Below are 21,900 nucleotides of genomic sequence, written 5' to 3' on the forward strand. Positions count from 1 at the left end.
AAGTGAAATCCCGGGACTGAAAGTTTACCCCCTTAATGTTCAACACAGGTGAACGAATAAAATCATGTAAATGCCTGTCTCATGGGGTCGTGCAAATGTGCTCTCCAAGGATGAACAAATTGCTTACTGCAGTCTGGCACTAATCCCATTGCTCACTAAAAGGCAGGCAGAGCTTTGAAGACAAATACGATTTGAAGGGAGACACTAATGGCGAAAGGAAATGGGGAGATGGGGACTAACTATCCAAATTATCGTTTGGATATATGTCCTCCTCCATAAGAATATGTGGAAAAACAAAATTAACAAAAGATTGTTTGAAGCAGTGTCTGACAATTAAGTGCTCAGCAAGTATTATTTGAATTAATGAATGAAGAAACAACTGTTCATGAGTTTGTTTTAACTTGCTAATGAAACTTACTTTCACGCGCGTCCGTGTGAAGAGACCACCAAACAGGCTTTGTGTGAGCAGTAAAGCTTTTTAATCACCTGGGTGCAGGCGGGCTGAGTCCGAACAGAGAGTCAGCGAAGGGGAGATAGGGGTGGGGCTGTTTTATAGGATTTGGGTAGGTAGTGGAAAATTACAAAGGGGTTGTTCTCTGGCAGGCAGGGGTGGGGGTCACAAGGTGTTCAGTGGGGGAGCTTCTGAGCCAGGAGAAGGAATTTCACAAGGTAATGTTATCAGTTAAGGCAGGAACTGGCCATTTTCACTTCTTTTGTCATTCTTCAGTTACTTCAGGCCCTCGGGATGTATATGTGCAGGCTTGGGCCCAGAGGCCTGACTCAGCGTTTTCTTGAGAACACCCTGTATCATATTCCTTAAGCCTTCTTCACTAATTTTCATGTCTTATAGGTAACATGGTAAATTATTTTGTTGTGGGATGCTCTTGAGTTAAGAGATTTTCAAATGCTAAATTTTGTGAAAAGTTAACGTGTTGATTTGTTTGATTTGACGGAGCTGTTCTACAGTTCATTGACGTGATACGTCAGAGGGAAGTAAGTCTTCTTGGAAAATGAAATCAACCTTCCCTTGTCGTAGATAATGCTTTCCCTCTTTTCTAAACCCCCAAGCTAACCAATATAAACTAAATTTCTAGTTTTTCTCACAATTTAAACAATGACCCAGAAATATTTATAAGAGTAATGTTTGCCCCTAAACTATATGTGTGTTAGAGAATTGTTTCTGATTTCATAGAATCATGAATGACATGGTTGATAGATTCTTTTATAAATTGTTCATATTTTTTTTCCTGAGTGGGCATGTGGTTCATATTTAAATCACACTAACAATATGTAGCATGAGTAGCCTCCCCCAAAAGTGTAATGACTTTCGTCTAAATTTTTCATGAGTGTCAGATTCTTTCATGATGTTTCTACCTGTCAGTGGTAGTTACAAGATCATAAAACATTGTAGCTGGAAGGAGCCTTCAAAGCCATCTAGTTAAATCCCCACATTTTACAAATAAGAAAATCGAATTCCAAAAAGTTTAATTGACTTACCAAGCTCATAGGCTCATAGGAACTTACTTAGAATTTTAGTCTCCTTATCCCCAGTTCAGCCCTGGTATTATTAGTAATGTATAACTCAGCACAACTCTCTCTAGCTTCACTCCCCCATCCTAAGTTTTCTTCTTTCACAATCCAAAATTGTTTAAAAATTTTAATTAATCAGAGTAAAAGAAACTCTTGAAAAAATACTCTTCTGGATATATGGGAAGATCACTGCTTTTACTTAAGATAGGCTTGCCTTACCACCTTATAAGCATTAACTTTTCATCTTTTCACCTGCTTAAAAATTGAAAGACAGTGATAATGGATGCATAAATGCATCATGGGATGAATAAATTGTGTGTTAGAAAAGAGAAAATGAATGTGTTCGTGAAAGAGCGAGCACATCAATCAGTGGTTGCATGGTGTATGCACCAGAGTGTCCAGGGGACACCTCACCAATCAATCATTCAGGAAGCTCCCTCCAGTTTTCAGAGGGAGAAAAAGATTTTATACTAACGTGCTATAGAGAAAGCCTAGCATTTAAAGAGGTCATTCACGGGACTCTTCCAGTTCCCAGAGGGAAGGAAAAAGTGGAAAGGGGGCAAAATGCCATAGTAAGAACTAGTTTGGAAGTTTAAAAATTCTGATTATATTATGAATTATTCTCATTTTAGATTGGCTCAAAGGCATTAATTAAATATCTTTTGGTACATCCCATCCTTACCTGAGCATAAAAATTTGACATCTGTATATAGCTTCTGCCTTCAAGGAGCTTAAGAACTAAAAATGTTTATTCTTCAGAGCTTTTATCATTATACTGAATGAAAATCCAATACTGCTGTTTTCCTTGAGCATTAAACATACAAATATTTACTGAAAATATTTGCTTTATAAATCATCCATCCAAAGATTATTGGTCATTTGCAAGATACTACATTAGCTGCTGCCTTGAAGTAATTTATACTGGTAAGGCAAATAAAATTAGTTTATAAATAATTATAATGCAAAACAGGAATTAAGTGACAGAATTGGATAGGCACCGTAGTCTATTCCCAAATTTCCAAGAAGAGAAACAGAGCCACAGAAACATGAAAGCTTTTCCCAAAATAATCTCATAACTAAATTGTAGATCTGGGAATTGGCTCCCCAAGTGTGGCTGGGTTTCAGTAGCGTTTGCTCCCGAAGGTGGTGTACTATTTGCATGGCTAATTAAGGCAGGATGCATAATGAAATGACTTAATAAAATGTTGCCCAGTAATGAGGAAGACAACTACTCCTGAACAAGTGATTTTGTAAGTAGGAAATACTTCTTGCTATAGTGTCCTGACAGCAAGACTTCATTTACTGCTTAATGGTCATTCTTTTAATGCTGAATTTTTAAATAAGGAAACTGGGAGAGATTTTATGTAAAGATTACCATCAAATAAAATTGTAGAGGAAAACCCAATACCTAAGCAAAACAATACCTGTGTATATGCATTCCAGCCCAAGTAAAACAGTATCAGTCATGATGTACAGGATAAAAAGTTCCTTCAACAAGTCACCAGATTATGTAATGGAGATGAGCTGCTTATCTATCAACTTTATCCACTAAGAACAAAAATAGTGTTTATTAACAGAATACATTAAAGGTGTCATAGAAAGCAGCATGTAAAAGCCCCAGTGTTAAGAATATTGAGTAACTAAATAACTTCCAGATTGCATGTTGAATTAAAGCAATTATTCTTACTGCTGATGATCTAAACTAATCAGATCACACTGGTTTACAGGTCCACAAAAAAGGATATCAAAATCATGGTCAGATTACTATTAGGATACATATAAATAGTAGATACCTGGTTACCAATAACACTTGAGGTTTTCTAACATGTGGTTACAATAAAGCAAATTCCTTTAAAAGGTTTCATGGCCTATACTTGTAACTTTTTAACTATACTAAATTATTCCTATCTGAAAAACTTCACCAAAATTCAGTTTGGTGCTTCTTACTTTTTGACCATATATATGGACCTAAATGTCAACTTTGCAAAATGAAATAATTATTTTTCCATAAGAAGTGTAATGCTGACTTAATATGGCTGATATCTGGTATCTCGTATTTATGCTTATGAGAGTAAGAATATAAAATTTAATGCCAGAAACCTGCATGGTTCTGTCTAAATACTTGATTAGATAGCACTTTGTTCTTTAATTCCATCTTATCACACATTAAACTAAGCATATGTGGCATTATTTCAATATATTATTAGTCATGTTCTCTTTTGTTTCTTTTTTAACTAAGAAAATACTCGTAACACAAATTAAACTTTGAAAGCACAATTAGTGGTTGCTAAGTTGAATATTCTCCGACTGCAGTACACTTTCTTGCATCTCATATAGCAAATCTCCCACAGTATATATAGCAGTGTGAGAAAGAATAGTATTGTAAGCAGAGACCTTCATATATAGGAATTCAAGTATTTGAGAAAGAATCCTCCATTTTCGAAAGCAAAATCTGGAAGACTATAAGTTTTTATGAATTTGAAATTTTAAAAGTGTATATTTTGGGAAACACTCACACACTCAAAACTGAGTTTTTGGTAGGAAGAGCCTGAAACTGCAGTGCAATCAGGCTCTCTCTATTCTCTCTGGAGCCAACACAAATTAATTCTTACATTGAACACTTTCATAATTGCATTTTTCGAAAGTACAATATCCACTAGTGAAATTCAGAGGTGAATAAAGCATTTATTCTCTGAGCTCTAATATCTTTATTGGATTTTTTTGCCAAGTGATGGACCTATGCACACACGTTGAGGAGACTGCCTTAGGCTATGAGATGAAGATTTGTATGCAAGTGTTTATAAAGGAACGTCAGGACAGGAAAGAGAAGGAAGCCTGGCACAGTGCAGCCTCAGGCAAAAGTTGTCTTGCATGGGAACCCTAGAATATACTTTATACCACAAGGTTGTCCAAACCAAGGCGTGGGAACTGGACTTTCCTACCCCTGAACTAGACAGTCATTTTAAAAACTCCCAGGTTCTCTTTCACTTGTGGCCCAAGTGGCCCCAGTAGCTAAAGGGAGTGTGGCTGTTATACCAAAGGGAAGTGAATGCCCGGAAATGGTAAAAGGGCTTCTGGACAGAGCACTGACAACATCTGCTAAAGGTTGTTTCCCAGATACCAGAGATAGAAGTAGAGCCTGACGGAAGACCTATGTTTTCCTTGATATCACTTAAGAATATTTTGATTTCAGGATACAGAAATGGAATGATCTCTTTTCAGATGTAGCTTGATCCAGTGTTCACACATCATCATCATTTTATCTCTCAATTCTACTTCCTGTGGAATGACTCCATCCTGATAGGACATCCCAGTAGCTCCAGTTCTCTCCTCATTGCCATAAGCTGTTCCAAGCTTCATATACCCATACCACCAAGCACGAAGCCAGTACAAAATAGAGAATCCATATCCAATTTTCCCAACAAAAATACTGAATTACTTGCATTGATACAGTTTAGATCACATATCCAATCCTATTTTAGTTGACAAGGCCAAGAAACAATGTTTTCATTGGCTTAAGCCAGCTGTTACATGCCCATTCCTAAATCTGCCTTAAGTCTATGAGTGGAGTCAATATTATTCAGATGTCATGGTTTAGGTGTTGTTAATATTAAAAAGGAAAAAGAAAGTACAATTATAAGAAATTCACAAATAACCACTGATCTCTTGTTCTTATTGTAAATTTTGATTGATTGTATTCTGAATCCAATTTATTTCAAGCTACGGACATGGTAATGTTTGAGCTAAATTGTGAACCCAGTTGGAATTAGCAGAGTTGGTTTGAGTGGAAGGAGAAACAAAGAATTCTCAGAAGTTCAGCTGTGGTATGGAAAGCATGGGATATACCACCACCACCGCCACCACCTTACCCCCCCCCACCTGCACACAAACAGAAGAAGCCCTACTATCATACTTACTCTGTTGGAACAGAAGTTTGTCATCAAATGCAGCTTTTTAAATTAGATGTCTCAGGAATTTGCTACAGGCTCAATCTGGGGCAAGCCAAAAGAATCAGGCTTAGTTACTTAGATGTATGACTATCTCCTAACCAGTTCTTCATTCAGTCACTCAATAAATAGTAAGCACCTCATATATACCAGGTACTTTTCTAAATATTAGAAGTCCAGTGGTGAACTAAACATAGCAGGTTCCTCCTGTTGGGAGTTGGGGGCCATACACAATAACGAACAGGCAAACAAATAAACAAGGTATCTTTTGAGAGTGATAAATACTATAAAGTAAATTAAACAATGAATTTAAAGTCAGGGAAGCAGAGCATTTATCTGAAAGCTGATGTTTGAGTGGAGATTTGATTGACAAGAAGCCAGCCATGCAAAGGTCTGCATTAAAGACAATGAAAATATTAAGCACAACTGCAAGAAGTAGGAATAAACTCGGTACGTTAGCAAATAGAGGAAAAAGGCTAGTGGCTGGAGTGTGGAGAGTGATGAGGGGTGAGGTGAGTGCAGTTAGAGAGGACATAGTGCCAGACACATGTCCAAGACCTTAATGCTTGTCTATGAGGGAAGTTAGTGTTTGGCTTGAGGTGAACTTCAAATTCCTGTTGTCTTTTTTCTTCAGCTGTTCCCAGGGCAGGAACCAGGGTTCTTTAGGCCGCTGGAGCATTCCACAAAGCCCTGACAAAGTCTTAGTGATTACTTTTGCACAACTAATTTTCTTTTATTGATTTTGTAACAGCGTACCTTAATTTTTTCTTATTCTAGAACTTGTACAAGCTTATAAAATCCAAGATTTTTAATTTTTTTAACAAAAATAATCTGTGCCATTTTATGTCTTTTGTCCCACACTTAATAAAATACAATGGACATTGTTTTATGTCTGTACATGTAGTACCTCTTCATTTATTTATTTATTTATTTTTGAGACAGAGTTTCACTCTTGTTGCCCAGGCTGGAGTGCAGTGGTGCGATCTTGGCTCACTGCAATCTCCGCATCCTGGGTTCAAGTGATTCTCCTGCCTCAGATTCCCCAGTAGCTGGGATTACGGGCACCCGCCACCACACTTTGCTAATTTTTTTTTTATTTTTAGTAGAGACGGGGTTTCACCATGTTGACGAGGCTGGTGTCAAACTCCTGACCTCAAGTGATCCACCCACCACAGCCTCCCAAACTGCTGAGATTATAGGCATGAGCCACCACGCCCAGTCCCTTTATTCTTTTTTATGGTTGCATGATTTTTCATTGATAGGTGTATACTTTATTTCACTAATTGGTTATTGATGAATATCTAGATTCTTTTTAGTATTTTACTATTGTAAGCATTTCTGCAGTTAAACATTATTGTACAAATGTCTTTGAATTCTCGTGCAACTATTTTTATAGGATAAATTTTCCATAATGGAATTGCTGAGTATGAGAATTAAGATAAATATTGCTAGGCTGCCTGTGAAAATGTTATACCATATTCCTCCCATGCTTGACAAATACTAGAACCTATCTTTTTTATTTTTGCAAATGTGATAGAAGAAAAGTGTTGCAGAAGTTCTTATTTTAGTTATCTATAGAATCTTGGACTGTTTCCCTTCATGCCTTGAATATTTTAACTCCAGGTTCTGGGTCAATTCTTGGTAATCACAATATCCTTCCAAGGTAGACAAGGCTGTCTTTCCAACACTTGACCTACTCTTTTTCATCCAAAGACGCTAAATCTCTTGGTCATATACTGAGCCTATACATTGAGCCTTGTCATTACCGATAACAGCGAGCCCTCCATACTCTCATTTTGAGCACCTCACTCCCTGATTGCTACCTCCCGTCTTTCCAGTTCAATCCCAGTAATACGCATACAGTTTGGATGTTTGATCCCTCAGATTTCAAGTTGAAAATTGATCCCCAATATTTGAGCTAGAGCTTAGTGGAGAGTGTTGGGTCATGGGGGCGGAGCTCTCATGTATAGCTTGGTGCCGTACCAGTAGTAATGAGTGAGTTCTCACTCCATTTGCTCTTGTGAGATCATGAGACTGAATTGTTTGAAAGGCCCTGGCACCTCCTCCCCTCACTCTTGCTCCCTCTGTCACCATGTGACATGCTGGCTCCTCTTCCCTTCCACCATAAGTAAAAACTTGCTGAGGCCTCACCAGAAGCCGAGCCGATGCTGGCACCATGCTTCCTGTACAGCTTGCAGAACTGTGAGCTAAATAAATCTCTTATTCATACATTACCCTGCCTCAATTATTCCTTAATAGCAACACAAAACAGACTAATACCAGTGCTCTGATTACGGAGATGGGTGGAGCTAGATGGCAGAAAAGAAAGCGCCACTGATTGTCCACCCCCAACAAGGACACCAATTTAATAACTTTCTACACACAAAAAAAGCACCTTTCTGTGAACCAAAAATCGGGTGAGAACTCACAGTACCTGGTTTTAACTCCACATCACTGGAAGAGGCACTGAAGAGGTGGAAGAAATAGTCTTGGATGGCCCATGTCACCCCTCTTCCATCTCCTAGAAGCAGCAGCATGGTGCAGAGAATATTTCTGTGCCCGAGGAGAGGGAGAGCCAGCAATTGTAAGGCGTTGAACTCAGTACTGCCATTATTATAGCAAAAAGCAAAACCAGACCAAACTCAGCTGACACCCACCCAAGGAGGGAGCATTTAAACGAGCCCTAGTTAGAGGGGAATTGTAGCTCCACTGATGGAAACTTCACTTCCCGCAAGCCTCATCACCACAGTCTACAGTGTTCTGGAGCTCCAAATAAACTTGAAAGGCTGTATAGGCCACAAGGACTGCAACATCTAGGTGAGTCCTAGCGCCGAACTGAGCCCCGGACAGTGGACTGGAGGGGACATGTGATCTACTGAGATACTGGCTGGGACAGCTAAGGGAATACTGGCATCATCCCACCCCTAACCCCAGGCTGCACAGCTCACAGCTCCAATAGAGACCTCTTCCTTCAACTTGAGAGGAGATGGAAAAATGGGGAGGACATTGTTTTGTATCTTGGATACCAGCTCAGCCACAGCAGGATAGGGCACCATTCAGAGTCTTGAACTTCCTTTCCAGGCCCTAGCTTCAGGACATTTCTAGACACACCTTGGGACATAAGGGAATCTGCTGCTTTAAAGGGAAGGGCTCAGTCCTGGTAGGATTCATCACCTGCTAACTGAAGATCGCTTGGGCCCTGAATAACCAGCAGCAATACCCAGGTACTATGTTGAGGGCCTTGGGTGAGATTCTGAGACTTGCTGGCTTCAGGGGAGACTCAGCATATTCCCAGTGGTGGCGACTACAGGGCAAGACTTCTTCTCTTTGATAAAAGTGGGACTTTGTATTGCACCTTGGGTCCCAACTCAGTCACAGTGGGGTAGAGCATCAAGCAGACTCTTGGGGTTCCCAGGACTTCAGGACTTGGCTCTTGGATGGCATTTTTGAACCTGCCCTGGGCCAGAAGGGGAGCCCACTTCCCTGAAAGGTGAGTCCTAGGGAAGGCAGCATTCACTGCAAGCTCACTGAAGAGCCCCTGGGCCTTAAGGGAGCATTGGTGGTAGTCTGGCGTACTCCTGTGGGTCTGAGGTAGTGATGGCCACAAGGTAAGGCTCCTCTACCTTTGGAAAGGGGAAGAAAGAGTGGAAGGGGTTCTGTCTTGTGATTTGAGTGCCAGCTCAGCTGCAGTACAGTAGAACACCAGGTTTTTGACAGTCGTCCCTGGCTCCCAGATGGCACCTCTGGACCTGCCTGGGGCCTAGGGGAACTCGCCACCTTGAAGAAAAGGACACAGGCCTGGCTTTGCCACTTGCTGATTGTAGAGCCCCAGGGCCTCGAGTGACCATAGGTGGTAAGCAGGGAGCGGTTACAGCAGGCCTAGGTGAGACTCAGTGCTGTGCTGGCTTCAGGTCTGACCCAGTACAGTCCCAGAGGTGGCGGCCACAAGGATTCTTGTGTGACTCCATCCCCAGCTCCAGGTGGCTCAAAACAGAGAGGAAGAGACTCCATTTGTTTGAGAGAAAGTAAGGGAAGAGAACAAAGAGTCATTATCTGGTAATCCAGAGAATTCTCCTGGATCTTGTCCAATCAAGGCGGTACCTCTACAAGTCTGCAAGAACCGCAGTTTACTAAACTTGGGGTGCCAACTATAGCAGATACAGGATAGATCACAACACCCAAGTCCTCTCAAATATCTGGAAAGCCTTCTAAAGAACTATGGATACAAACAAGCCTCGACTATGAAGACTATAATAAATACCTAATTCTTCAATGCCCAGACACAGGCGGACATCTATAAATATCAAGATGATCCAGGAAAACATGACCTCACCAAATGAACTAAATACAACACCGGGAATCAATCCTAGAGAAACAGAGATATGTGACCTTTCAGACAAAATTCAAAATAGCTGTTTTTAGGAAACTCAAAGAAATTCAAGATATCACAGAGAAGGAATTTGGAATTTTATCAGCTCAATTTAACAAATAGATTGGAATAATTTAAAAGAATCAAGCAGAAATTCTAGAGTTGAAAATGCAGTTGGCATACTGAAGAATACATCCGAGTCCTTTAATAGCAGAATTGATCAAGCAGAAGAAAGAATGAGCGAACTTGAAGACAGGCTATTTGAAAATACATAGAAAAGACAAAAGAAAATGAAACAATGAAGCAAACCTACAAGATCTAGAAAATAGCCTCGAAACAGCAAATTTAAGAGTAATTGGCCTTAAAGAGGAGGTAGGGAAATTGATAGGGATAGAATATTCAAAGGGATAATAACAGAGAATTTTTCAAACATACGGAAAGATATCAATATCCAAATACAAGAAAGTTATAGAACACCCAGAAGATTTAACCCAAGGAAGACTACCTCAGAGCATTTACTAATCAAACTCTCAAAGGTCAAGGATAAAATAAAGATCCTAAAAGCAGCAAGAGAAAAGAACCAAATAACATACAATGGAGCTCCAATATGCCTGGCAGCAGACTTTTCAGGGAAACCTTACAGGCCAGGAGAGAGTGGCATGACATATTTAAAGTGCTAAAAACTTTTACCCTGGAATAATATATCCAACAAAATTATCCTTCCAACATGAAGGAAAGATAAAGACTTTTTCAGGCAAACAAAAGATGAGGAATTTCATCAACACAAGACCTGTTCTACAAGAAATGCTAAAGGGAGTATTTCAATTAGAAAGAAAAGGGCATTAATGAGCAATAAGAAATTATCTGATGGTATAAAACTCACTGGTTCAGGCTGGGCAACATGCTGAAACCCCATCTCTACAAAAATACAAAAATTAGTCAGGCATAGTGACACATGTCTGTGGTCCCAGCTACTTGGAGGCTGAGGTGGGACAATTCCTTGAGCTCAGAGGGTCAAGGCTATGGTGAGCCGAGATTCCGCCACTGCACTCCAGCCTGGGTGACAGAAAACACCCTGTCTCAAAACAAAACAAAACAAAATGAAACAAAACCCACCTCACTGGTAATAGTAAGTACACAGAAAAACACAGAATATTATAACACTGTAACTGTGGTGTGTAAACTACTCATATCCTACGTAGAAAGACTAAACAATAAACCAATCTAAAATAATAAGTACAACAACTTTTCAAGACATGGACAGTACAATAACATATAAACAGTAACAATAAAAAGTTAAAAAGTAGGGGGGCACTTTTTAACTTTTAAGGTGCAGGGTTTTTATTAGTTTTCTTTTTGTTTGTTTGTTTATGCAAACAATGTTGGTCTACACTATAGACCAAATGGATCTAACAGATATTTACAGAACATTTCACTTAATGACTGCAGAATGTACATTATTTTCTTTAGAACATGAATCTTTCTAAAGGATAAACCATATTTTAGGTCATAAAATAAGTCTTAAAACATTCAAAAAATTGAAATAATAGCAAGTATCTTCTGTGACCACAGTGGAATAAAACTAGAAGTCAATAATGAGGAATTGTGGAAACCATACAAATACATGAAAATTAAACAATATGCTCACAAATGATCAATGGGTCAATAAAGAAATTAAGAAGAAAATTGAAAAATTTTTTGAAACAAATGATAATGGAAACACATCATACCAAAACCTATGGGATGCAGCAAAAATGGTACTAAGAGGGAAGTTTATATCTATAAATGCCTACATCAAAAAAAGAAGAAAAATGAAATAAACATCCTAACAATGTATCTTAAAAACTAGAAAAGCCAGAGCAAACCAAAACCAAAATTAATAGAAGAAAAAAAAATCAGAGCAGAAATACATGATTTTGAAATGAAGAAAATAATACAAGAGATCAATAAAACAAAAAGTTGGTTTTTTGAAAAGTTAAATAAAATTGACAAACCTTTAGCCAGACTAAGAAAAAAAAAAATGAGAACAGCCAAATAAAATTAGAGATGAAAAAGATGTTATAACTGATATTGCAGAAATGGAAACGTTCATTAGTGGCTACTATAAGCAACTACATGCCAATAAATTGGAAAATCTAAAAGAAATGGACAAATTTCCAGCACATACAACTACCAAGATTGAAACAGGAAGAAATCCAAAACCTGAGCACACCTATAACAAGTAGCAAGATGAAAACCATAACAAAAAGTCTCCCAGGAAAGAAAAGCCCAGACAGAACCTAATGGCTTCACCATGCCCGCACGTGGTGGCGGGCGCCTGTCGTCCCAGCTACTCAGGACGCTGAGGCAGGAGAATGTCGTGAACCCAGGAGGCAGAGCTTGCAGTGAGCCAAGATTGCGCCACTGCACTCCAGCCTGGGCAACAGAGCAAGACTCCGTCTCAAAAAAAAAAAAAAAAAAAAAAAAAAAACTGATACCAATCCTACTTAAAGTATTCCAAAAAATAGGTGAGGAAGGAAGACTTCCAAACTCATTCCATGAACCAGTATTACCCTGATACCAAAACCAGACAAAATTGGTATTTTGATCAGTATTGCATTCAATCTGTAGATTTCTTTGGGTAGTCTGAACATTTTAACTATATTGATTCTTCCAATCCATGAACATGGAATATCTTTCCATTTCTTGTGACCTTTTCAATTTCTTTCATCAGTGTTTTGTAGTTTTCATTGTAGAGATCTTTTACCTCTTCAGTTAATTCCTAGGTATTTAATTTTATTTGTAGCTGTTGTAAATGTATCCCAGGTTTCTTCAGTCCAAGGATAGCTTTTTCCACTAAACATGAGACCATTTTGATGATATGCCATTTTGACTTGTACCAATAAGGCTTTCCATACAACTATAGTTGTGTTGCACTTCTCTTTACCTATTTCTTTTAAATGTATGTGGAAACTTTCCTTTATTACCACTCGCAAATAACAGCTAACTAATTAGTTAATTTATTTTTGTTACATATGTAAAGACTGAGTAAAGGTATTTATTAGTATAAGGGGGAAAACAGTTCAGAGAACTATACCAAGAGACAGAGTATTTTAGCTGAAAAAATAAAATGATCACCATACTACACTAATATGCCTGTTCCAGATTGCAGGAAATGGAATAGATACATGAGCATTTACAGCTATTCCTGATGGCTCAGTTATTTCTTTAATAATATTTTTATTTTTATTTTTATTTTTATTTTTGTTTTTATTTTGTTGAGATGAGATCTTGCTATGTTGCCCAGGCTGGAGTGCAGTGACTATTCACAGGCATTACCATCGCACGCTATAGCTGCCAACGCTTGGGCTCAAGCATTCCTGTGTCTCAGCCTCCCAAGTAGCTGCTACTGTAGGCACATGCCACCATGCCCAGCAATACATCATTTTTAATATAGGTACAAATGAGACAGGTTAAAATCACAAATAAAAAATATTTTTGACAATAGTATGATTTTTCTAAGCCATTAGATAGAATAATTCAAGATACTTTGCTGACCTAACTCCTCTCAGGTATTTAAATTTAAGAAAAGTCAGATTTTCAGATTATACCTCCTCTTGTTATAATCGTAGTTCAAAGATAAGTAAATTATTGTGGTAACACACCAGTGACAGCAAGCACACTTAGTACCTGGATCTTTGTTTCAAAATACCATACTCTAATAGAAAACTTCTGGACTTTTTGGAGAAATGGCTGCTTCTATATCTGGGGCAGAGAGGATACAATATGAGCCTGAAGTATGTTATAGTGTCTGAAAGTAAGGAAGTACTCAAAAAAATAAAAGGCTAGAGACATATCAAGTAGACAGAAAGCCATCCTGAACACATCTCAATGGCCAAAGCTATAACAATTTTAGCAACAAAATTTAAAGTATAAAATACATACACATAACTTTATACTGATATAAATAATCCCCTACCATCAAGTATTGATTGGACTTAGTGACTTCCTTACAATAATGGAACATGAAAAGAGAAGAATAGCTTCTTTATAGTAAACAAATCTGATAAACAGCACCTTAATCAAATGATCAAGATTAACATCATCAGTAATAGGTTATTTTTATTGCATGTACCCCATTATATGATGTGATGAGAAGGACATTTCACCTCTGTGGTATTCTTACCCAAATCCTGTAATTCTGATCTAATCCTGAGTAAATATCAGATAAACTCAGATTGAAAGACAAAATGCCTCACCAGTGCACCTTGAAACTGTCAAGGTAATGGAAAATGAGGAAAGACTGAGAAACTGTCATAGACCAGAGGAAACTAAGGAGACATATGGCTGAATGCAATGTGTTATCCTGGATGGGATCCTGAAACAAAAGGGAGACATTAATAGAAATACTGATGAAATATGAATAAAGTCTAGAGTTTAGTGACTGACAATGTATCAACGTTGGTATCTTAGTTTTGACAAGTATACCACGATAATTTAAGATGTTAACATTGGGGAGATTGGTTGAGTGGTATACAGGAATTCTCTGTATTACCTTTGTGACTTTTCTGTAAATACAAATTTACTTCAAAGTACAAGTGTCTTTAAAAACGTATTAAATCCACTACACACCTATTAGAACGGTGAAATTCAAAACACTGACAATACCACACGCTGGTGAGAATATGGAACAAGAGGAACTCTCGTTCATTGCTGGTGGAAATGCAAAATGGCACAGCCACTTTAGAAGACAGTTTAGCAGTTTTATACAAAACTGAATATATTCTTAACATAAGATCCAGCGACTGTGCTCCTTGGTATTTACCCAAATGAGCTGAAACTTACATTTATTAAAAAATCTAATACATGAATATTCATAGCAGCTTTATTCGTAATTGCCAAACATTTGAAGCAACCAAGATGTCCTTCATTAGATGAGTGGATGAACAAACTTTAGTACGTCCATCCATTGGAATATTATTCAAAGCTAAAATCAGGCCAGGCGTGGTGGCTCATGCCTGTAATCTCAGCACTTTGGGAGGCCATGGCGGGCGGATCACTTGAGATCAGGAGTTTGAGACTAGCCTGGCCAACATGATGAAATCCCGTCTCTACTAAAAATACAAAAATTAGCTGGACATGGTGGTGGGTGCCTGTAGTCCCAGCTACTCTGGAGGCTGAGGCAGGAGAATCACTTGAACCCGGGAAGTGGAGGTTGCAGTGAGCTGAGATCACACCACTGCACTCCAGCCTGGGTGACAGAGCAACACTTCATCTCAAAAATAAAAATAAAAAAAACCAAAATCAAGCCACAAAAAGACTGGATGAGCCTTAAGTGCATACTGCTAATTAAAAGAAGGTTATCTGAAAAGGCTAAATGCTATATGATTCTATGACATTCTGAAAAGAGACAAAACTATGGAGACAGTAAAGAGATAAGTGGTTGCCAGGAGTTCCAGAGGAGGGAATGAGCAATGAATAGGTAGAGCACAGGGGATTTTTAAGGCAATGATGCTATTCTGTAAGAAACTATAATGGTGGGTACATTTCATTATGCATTAGTTAAAACTCACAGAAAGTTCAACACAAAGAGTGAAACTATAATGCAAACGATAGACTTTTTTTTGTTTTTTTTTTTTTTGAGACGGAGTCTCGCTCTGTCGCCCAGGCTGCAGTGCAGTGGCGCGATCTCAGCTCACTGCAAGCTCCGCCTCCCGGGTTCACACCATTCTCCTGCCTCAGCCTCCCGAGTAGCTGGGACTACAGGCGTCTGCCACCACACCCGGCTAATTGTATTTTTTCGTAGAGACGGGGTTTCACCCTGTTAGCCAGGATGGTCTCGATCTCCTGACCTCGTGATCTGCCTGCCTTGGCCTCCCAAAGTGCTGGGATTACAGGCGTGAGCCGCCGCGCTGGCCCAGAAGAAATTTATAAGCAAAATATTGAGGGTGCTGCATGACTTCTTTCAACAGCACATAGTAAAATGTCAGAAAAGAGAAGAGATTTAAAGATGGAATTTATAATTAATTAAAAAGAAAGCAGAATGTAACCACTTGGAAAAATTGATGCCTGGCCATATAAAGAATTAAAAAGCTTGCTTGGGAGAGAATATGAAGGAGGTAGCCAAGCTACCCTTTGATAATGGGATTAGTATGGATAGAAGGAAGCCAAGTGCTATTCATCAAGACAATGGGAGAACAACCGAAAGGCGTTCAGGAGATCTTCCAGGCTGTCTTTCCCATCTAGGACCTTAAGGGCAAAACCAGTGGTCCTGTTGCCTCTCTCAGGAACATACAGACCCATAATGGTCCACATGGTGATAACTCTGCAGACAGAGAGTACATGAGCTTGGTACTATTGTGGCCTTCGCCTGTTTTTCAAAGGATGCTTCAGAGACACTTGAGACCCAGGCCGAGAATGGTCACAGGAGTGGAGCCACTGCGGAGAGCTCCCACCAGGGCAACACTTAGTGGAGCCATGGCTCTGCAGAAGGTCCCTGATGGGGAAATTCTTGGTGGAGCCATGGGAGTAGGGCCACCCCTAAGATCCCAGAACTATAGAGCCGCCAACAGGTAGCCCAGCAATTCAACTTGTGATAGCTGCTGCATGAGCAGAGCCCAGCAATTCAACTTGTGATAGCTGCTGCATGAGCAGAGCCCAGCAATTCAACTTGTGATAGCTGCTGCATGAGCAGAGCCCAGCAATTCAACTTGTGATAGCTGCTGCATGAGCAGAGCCCAGCAGAGCCATAGGGGTGGGGCTGCCTGAGGCCTAGGGGGCTCATCCCCTACCCTAGTGTGTTCAGGAGGCAGGACATGGAGTCAAGAAAGATTATTCTGGAGCCTTATGATTTAATGTTGTTTACCCTTTTCCCCTTTTGGAATATGAATGTTCATCTTTTACCTGTTCCACCTTGGTATTTTGGAAGCATGTAACATGTTTCGATTTCACAGGCTCACAGCTGGAGAGGAATTTGCCTTACGATGAATGTGCCTTTAATCTCACCCATAGATGATTTATGTTTCATGTGTCCGTGTGAAGAGCTCACCAAACAGGCTTTGTGTGAGCAACATGGCTGTTTGTTTCACCTGGGTGCAGGTGGGCTGAGTCCGAAAAAGGAGTCAGCAAAGGTGGTGGGTTTATCATGAGTTCTTATAGGTTTTAATCTTATAGATTATAAAGAACATTGATGAATTAGGGTGGGGTAGAAACAAATCACGATGGTGGAATGTCATCAGTTAAGCTATTTTCACTTCTGTGGATCTTCAGTCGCTTCAGGCCATCTGGATGTCTACGTGCAGGTCACAGGGGATAGGATGGCTTAGCTTGGGCTCAGAGGCCTGACAATTTAGATGAGACTTTGGACTTAGACTTTTGAGTTGATGCTGGAATGAGTTAAGACTTTGGGAGCTGTTGGGATGAAATGAATGTATAAGTTTTGGGAGGCTAGAGGTGGAATACTTGAAAAAAATTTTTTTTCAATACTACTCCTTGTGTAGATGGTAGAATGCTATGTTTTGAATGATTGTCCTTTCCAGAGTCATGTTGAAATTTAATTGCCATTGCAACAGTTTTGGGAGGTAGGATCTGTAATAATTAATTAGACCAGGATGACCCCACCCTCTTGAATGAACTAATGCTATTATTGCAGGAGTGGGTTTACCCCTCTCTTGTTCATTCTCCTGCCTCTTTGCCTTTTCACAATGTGATGCCTCCCACCATGTTATGATGCAGCAAGAAGGCTCTCACCAGATGGTGGCATCTTTATAGTGGACTTTTCAGCCTCCAAAACTGTGAGTTCATTCATGAGGGTGGAGTCATCATGGTCTAATTAATTATCACAGATCCCACTGTGAGCCAATTCATTTCTATTCTTAATAAATTACTCAGTCTGTAGTATGCTGTTGCAGCAGCACAAAACAGACTAAAATACTCATCAGTTGTAAGAAATGTACTACACTAATCCAAAATGTTAATAGAGGAAACTATGGGGAGAGGTTGGGAGGTGATGTGGGACCTCTTGGCATTTCCCACTCAACTTTTCTGTGAACGTAAAACTGCCCTCCCAAAATAGTCTATTTTAAAAAAATAAAAGTAGCCAAAATCTAAAAGAAAAAAATTATAGTAGACAGATATATGGTATCACAAGTACAATAAAATGTTAATGGTGGTAGTGTATATGGATGTTCCGTATTACACTCTGCTTTGTGTTTGACTTTTTTCATAATAAATGTGGAAAAAAGTCATTGTGGGTAATATTAAAAGAAAGCTTAGCATAGTAAGGTTCAGTTGAGCCCATGGGACTTAATTCTAACTCCATTATGGGTTTTTTATATGATTCTACTAAAAAATGTAAAAAATTTAACTACTTGAATTACTTATCTAAATTATGAAACCCAATTGGCCCTGTCTTCAGAAACTAGAATCTAGATAAAATTACCTGTTGTTTGTGATATTAATATGTATTATCCCATCAGGAGAAGAATCTGAGCAGTGCTTTGTAGTTGTTTAAACAATACTGATGACATGGTAGTAGAAACTGAACAGCTACTCCCTGGACTTTGTCAATGTACTTGTTATGACTTAGCAACTGTTTTATTTACCATCCAAAAACATATTTTTTATTACTCGCTACAACATGACAATAATTCCAGTTTTGAGTGGTGTATATTTCTCATTATGAATCTAAATACACAGAATGTTTGCTCTGTTTTCAGTCACTAGGCTGTGTGGAAATGGTGTATTAAAAATAGTATGACATATTTGCATATTTATCTGTATTAAAAGCGTCATGAAACAGTTATTGCAGATACACAGCTGTTGCTTTTCAACTATTTTTTTAAAGGAACCATATCTGCTCTCCTATATAAAATACATACATTTTCAAAAGTATCATCTGAGCCAAATGAATTGCAAAGCCTTAAAGAAGAAAGCTTATCTCAGAGAATTATAAATTTTTAGTCACTGTGTCTAAATGATAAATCTTTAACCTAAAATGATAAACTTGTTCCTTTGCCAAGTCAGATATTATGCATTGTAAACAGAAAGTCATTCTGGAAGCTCCTACAAATTATGGCTGCATTTCAGCATAGAGGCTGTTTACCTGCTCTACAGAGCACATAAAAGGATGCTGCTTTATATCAACCACATTACGGAAGAGAAGACTACACTTTGTGACTTAAAATGACAGTTACTCTGGTAATGTAAAGAAATTTTTATTTTAAGAGTATTTTTAAAATATCTTCATGAAAGACGAAAGTATCATCTTTCTTTTCAATTAAAAAGAAAACTGTATGCCTCTGGAATCCTAGCTACTATCATCTTAATAGTTGCCAGAAAAGGACCCTGATTTAATTTTTTTTTTTTTTTTTTTTTTTTGAGACGGAGTCTGGCTCTGTCTCCCAGACTAGAGTGCAGTGGCCGGATCTCAGCTCACTGCAAGCTCCGCCTCCCAGGTTTACACCATTCTCCTGCCTCAGCCTCCTGAGTAGCTGGGACTACAGGCGCCCGCCACCTCGCCCGGCTAGCTTTTTGTATTTTTATTAGAGACGGGGTTTCACCGTGTTAGCCAGGATGGTCTCGATCTCCTGACCTCGTGATCCGCCCATCTCGGCCTCCCAAAGTGCTGGGATTACAGGCTTGAGCCACCGCGCCCGGCCTAGGACCCTGATTTAAAAACAATTCTAGTGACTTTCATTATTTTTTAAAGATTTTAATATAGACTCTTTCGGTTTAAGAAAACATACTTTTTTTTCAATTCTATGATCATATCAGGTTCAGTTGATTATCATGTAATTCAAATAAACACCAGACGTTCTCATTCTAGTATCTGAATTACACTGCTTTTTTTAATTAAAAAAAAAAAGCTTTAAGCATAGTTGAACAAAAGATCTCACCTTTCATAATTCAGTTTCACCATGTTAGCTAAATAAGAGAGTCCAAAGAAGAGAGGATTATCATATATTAAATAAAATGTTGGCCACTTTGTAGCATTAATCCTGTTAGAAAAAGATGATTTCTGTCTAACTTAATCAGTAAGAAATCTTTATTGCCCTGAGTATTAATTGATTAGGTTCTCATTAAGGTCAAAAGTACACTTGACTGACCACAGGCGGCCAATTAGCAAATTGTCAGCCATGCTTACTTATATTGACTGAACATAATGGTAGTTATTTGACTGTCAAGTCAGAAGGTCACTGAATCTTTTGTGCACTTTGCCCTCTGAAAGGGCAACAGTCATTCAGACCCCAGAATGCATTCGTAACAAAGATTTAGCTTATTACTTATTGACTTAAATCACCCTTAGAAACAGGTGTTTCATTCTCTTTGAACAAATACTATATTATTTCTTTGTAAAATACTCGAGGTTTGGTTGAAATCCTGTGGTTGATTGTGTCTGAGGATTTTTGTTCAGCAAGCAGCTTGCACTTGAAACTCTAAATAGCTTTTTAAAGAGCAGATCGATCCAATGACTACAGTTGGCCCTCTGTATCTGTGTGTTCTGCGTCTGTGGATTCAACCAACCAAGGACTGAAAATATTTGGAAAAAAAGTGTCTGTACTGAGCACATACAGACTTTATTCTTGTCATTACTCTGTAAAAAATACAGTATAACAACTATTTATATAGCATGTACTTTGTATTAAGTATTATAAGTCATCTCTAGATGACTTAAAACATACAGAGAGGATGTCTGTATGCCTCTTTTTTTTTTTTTTTTTTTTTTCTGAGACAGAGTTTCACTCTTGTTGCCCAGGCTGGAGTGCAATGGTGCTATCTCGGCTCACTGCAACCTCTGCCTCCCAGGTTCAAGCAATTTTCCTGCCTCAGCCTCCGTAGTAGCTGGGATTACAGGCGTGTGCTACCACGCCCGGCTAATTTTGTATTTTTAGTAGAGACGGGGTTTCTCCATGTTGGTCAGGCTGGTCTCAAACTCCCGACCTCAGGTGATCCGCCCACCTCGGCCTCCCAAAGTGCTGGGATTACAAGCATGAGCCACCACACCCAGCCGGTGTGTATGCCTTTTTATATCAGGGACATGAGCATTCTCAGATTTTGGTATTCGAGGGAGACCCTGGAACCATTCCCCCACGGATACCAAGAAAGAACTGTATATCCCTTTGCATACACTTTTCTCCTGCCATGTGGCTTTGCTGTAATTATAGCAAGCTGGGCCTACAGCTGCTGAAATGGCTCTGGGACACCAGTCTCAAAGTGAATGGTTAGAAGCATATGTGAGTCTCACATTAATAAGGACATTGGTATGCCTTCTAAATATCCACTGCTGACGTGGGAGATCGGATATTTGCTATCAATCAAAGGAGAAATGAAAATGCAATTCATAAACCAGTAATCTAAAATTTTTGCCTATACTTCAAGTGAGTTATTTGTTTATTTATTTTTATTTAATATTATTTTTTGAGACAGAGTCTCGCTCTGTTGCCCAGACTGGAGTGCAGTGGTGCCATCTCGGCTCACTGCAAGCTCCGCCTCCTGGGTTCATGCCATTCTCCTGCCGCAGCCTCCCAAGTAGCTGGGACTACAGGCGCCCACCACCACGCCTGGCTAATTTTTTTGTATTTTTAGTAGAGACGGAGTTTCACCATGTTAGCCAGGATGGTCTCGATCTCCTGACCTCATGATCTGCCTACCTCGGCCTCCCAAAGTGCTGGGATTACAGGCATGATTTTTATCATCATAAAACATTACACCTAATTTATATGGTGGTGATGTAACTAGTTACATTTGTTAGCGTTTTATTTTTTAAATTTTTTTCTGGCTCAAGCCTGTAAACCCAGCACTTTGGGAGGCCAAGACGGGCAGATCACGAGGTCAGGAGATCAAGACCATCCTGGCTAATACGATGAAATCCCGTCTCTAATAAAAAATACAAAAAACTAGCCGGGCGAGGTGGTGGGCGCCTGTAGTCCCAGCTACTCAGGAGGCTGAGGCAGGAGAATGGCGTAAACCCGGGAGGCGGACCTTGCAGTGAGCTGAGATCTGGCCACTGCACTCCAGCCCGGGCAACAGAGCGAGACTCCATCTCAAAAAAAAAAAAAATGTTCTGTTTGTCCT

The sequence above is a fragment of the Trachypithecus francoisi genome, unplaced genomic scaffold (genome assembly GCF_009764315.1).
Source record: "Trachypithecus francoisi isolate TF-2019V2 unplaced genomic scaffold, Tfra_2.0 Lachesis_group3, whole genome shotgun sequence".
Lineage (NCBI taxonomy): Eukaryota > Metazoa > Chordata > Mammalia > Primates > Cercopithecidae > Trachypithecus > Trachypithecus francoisi.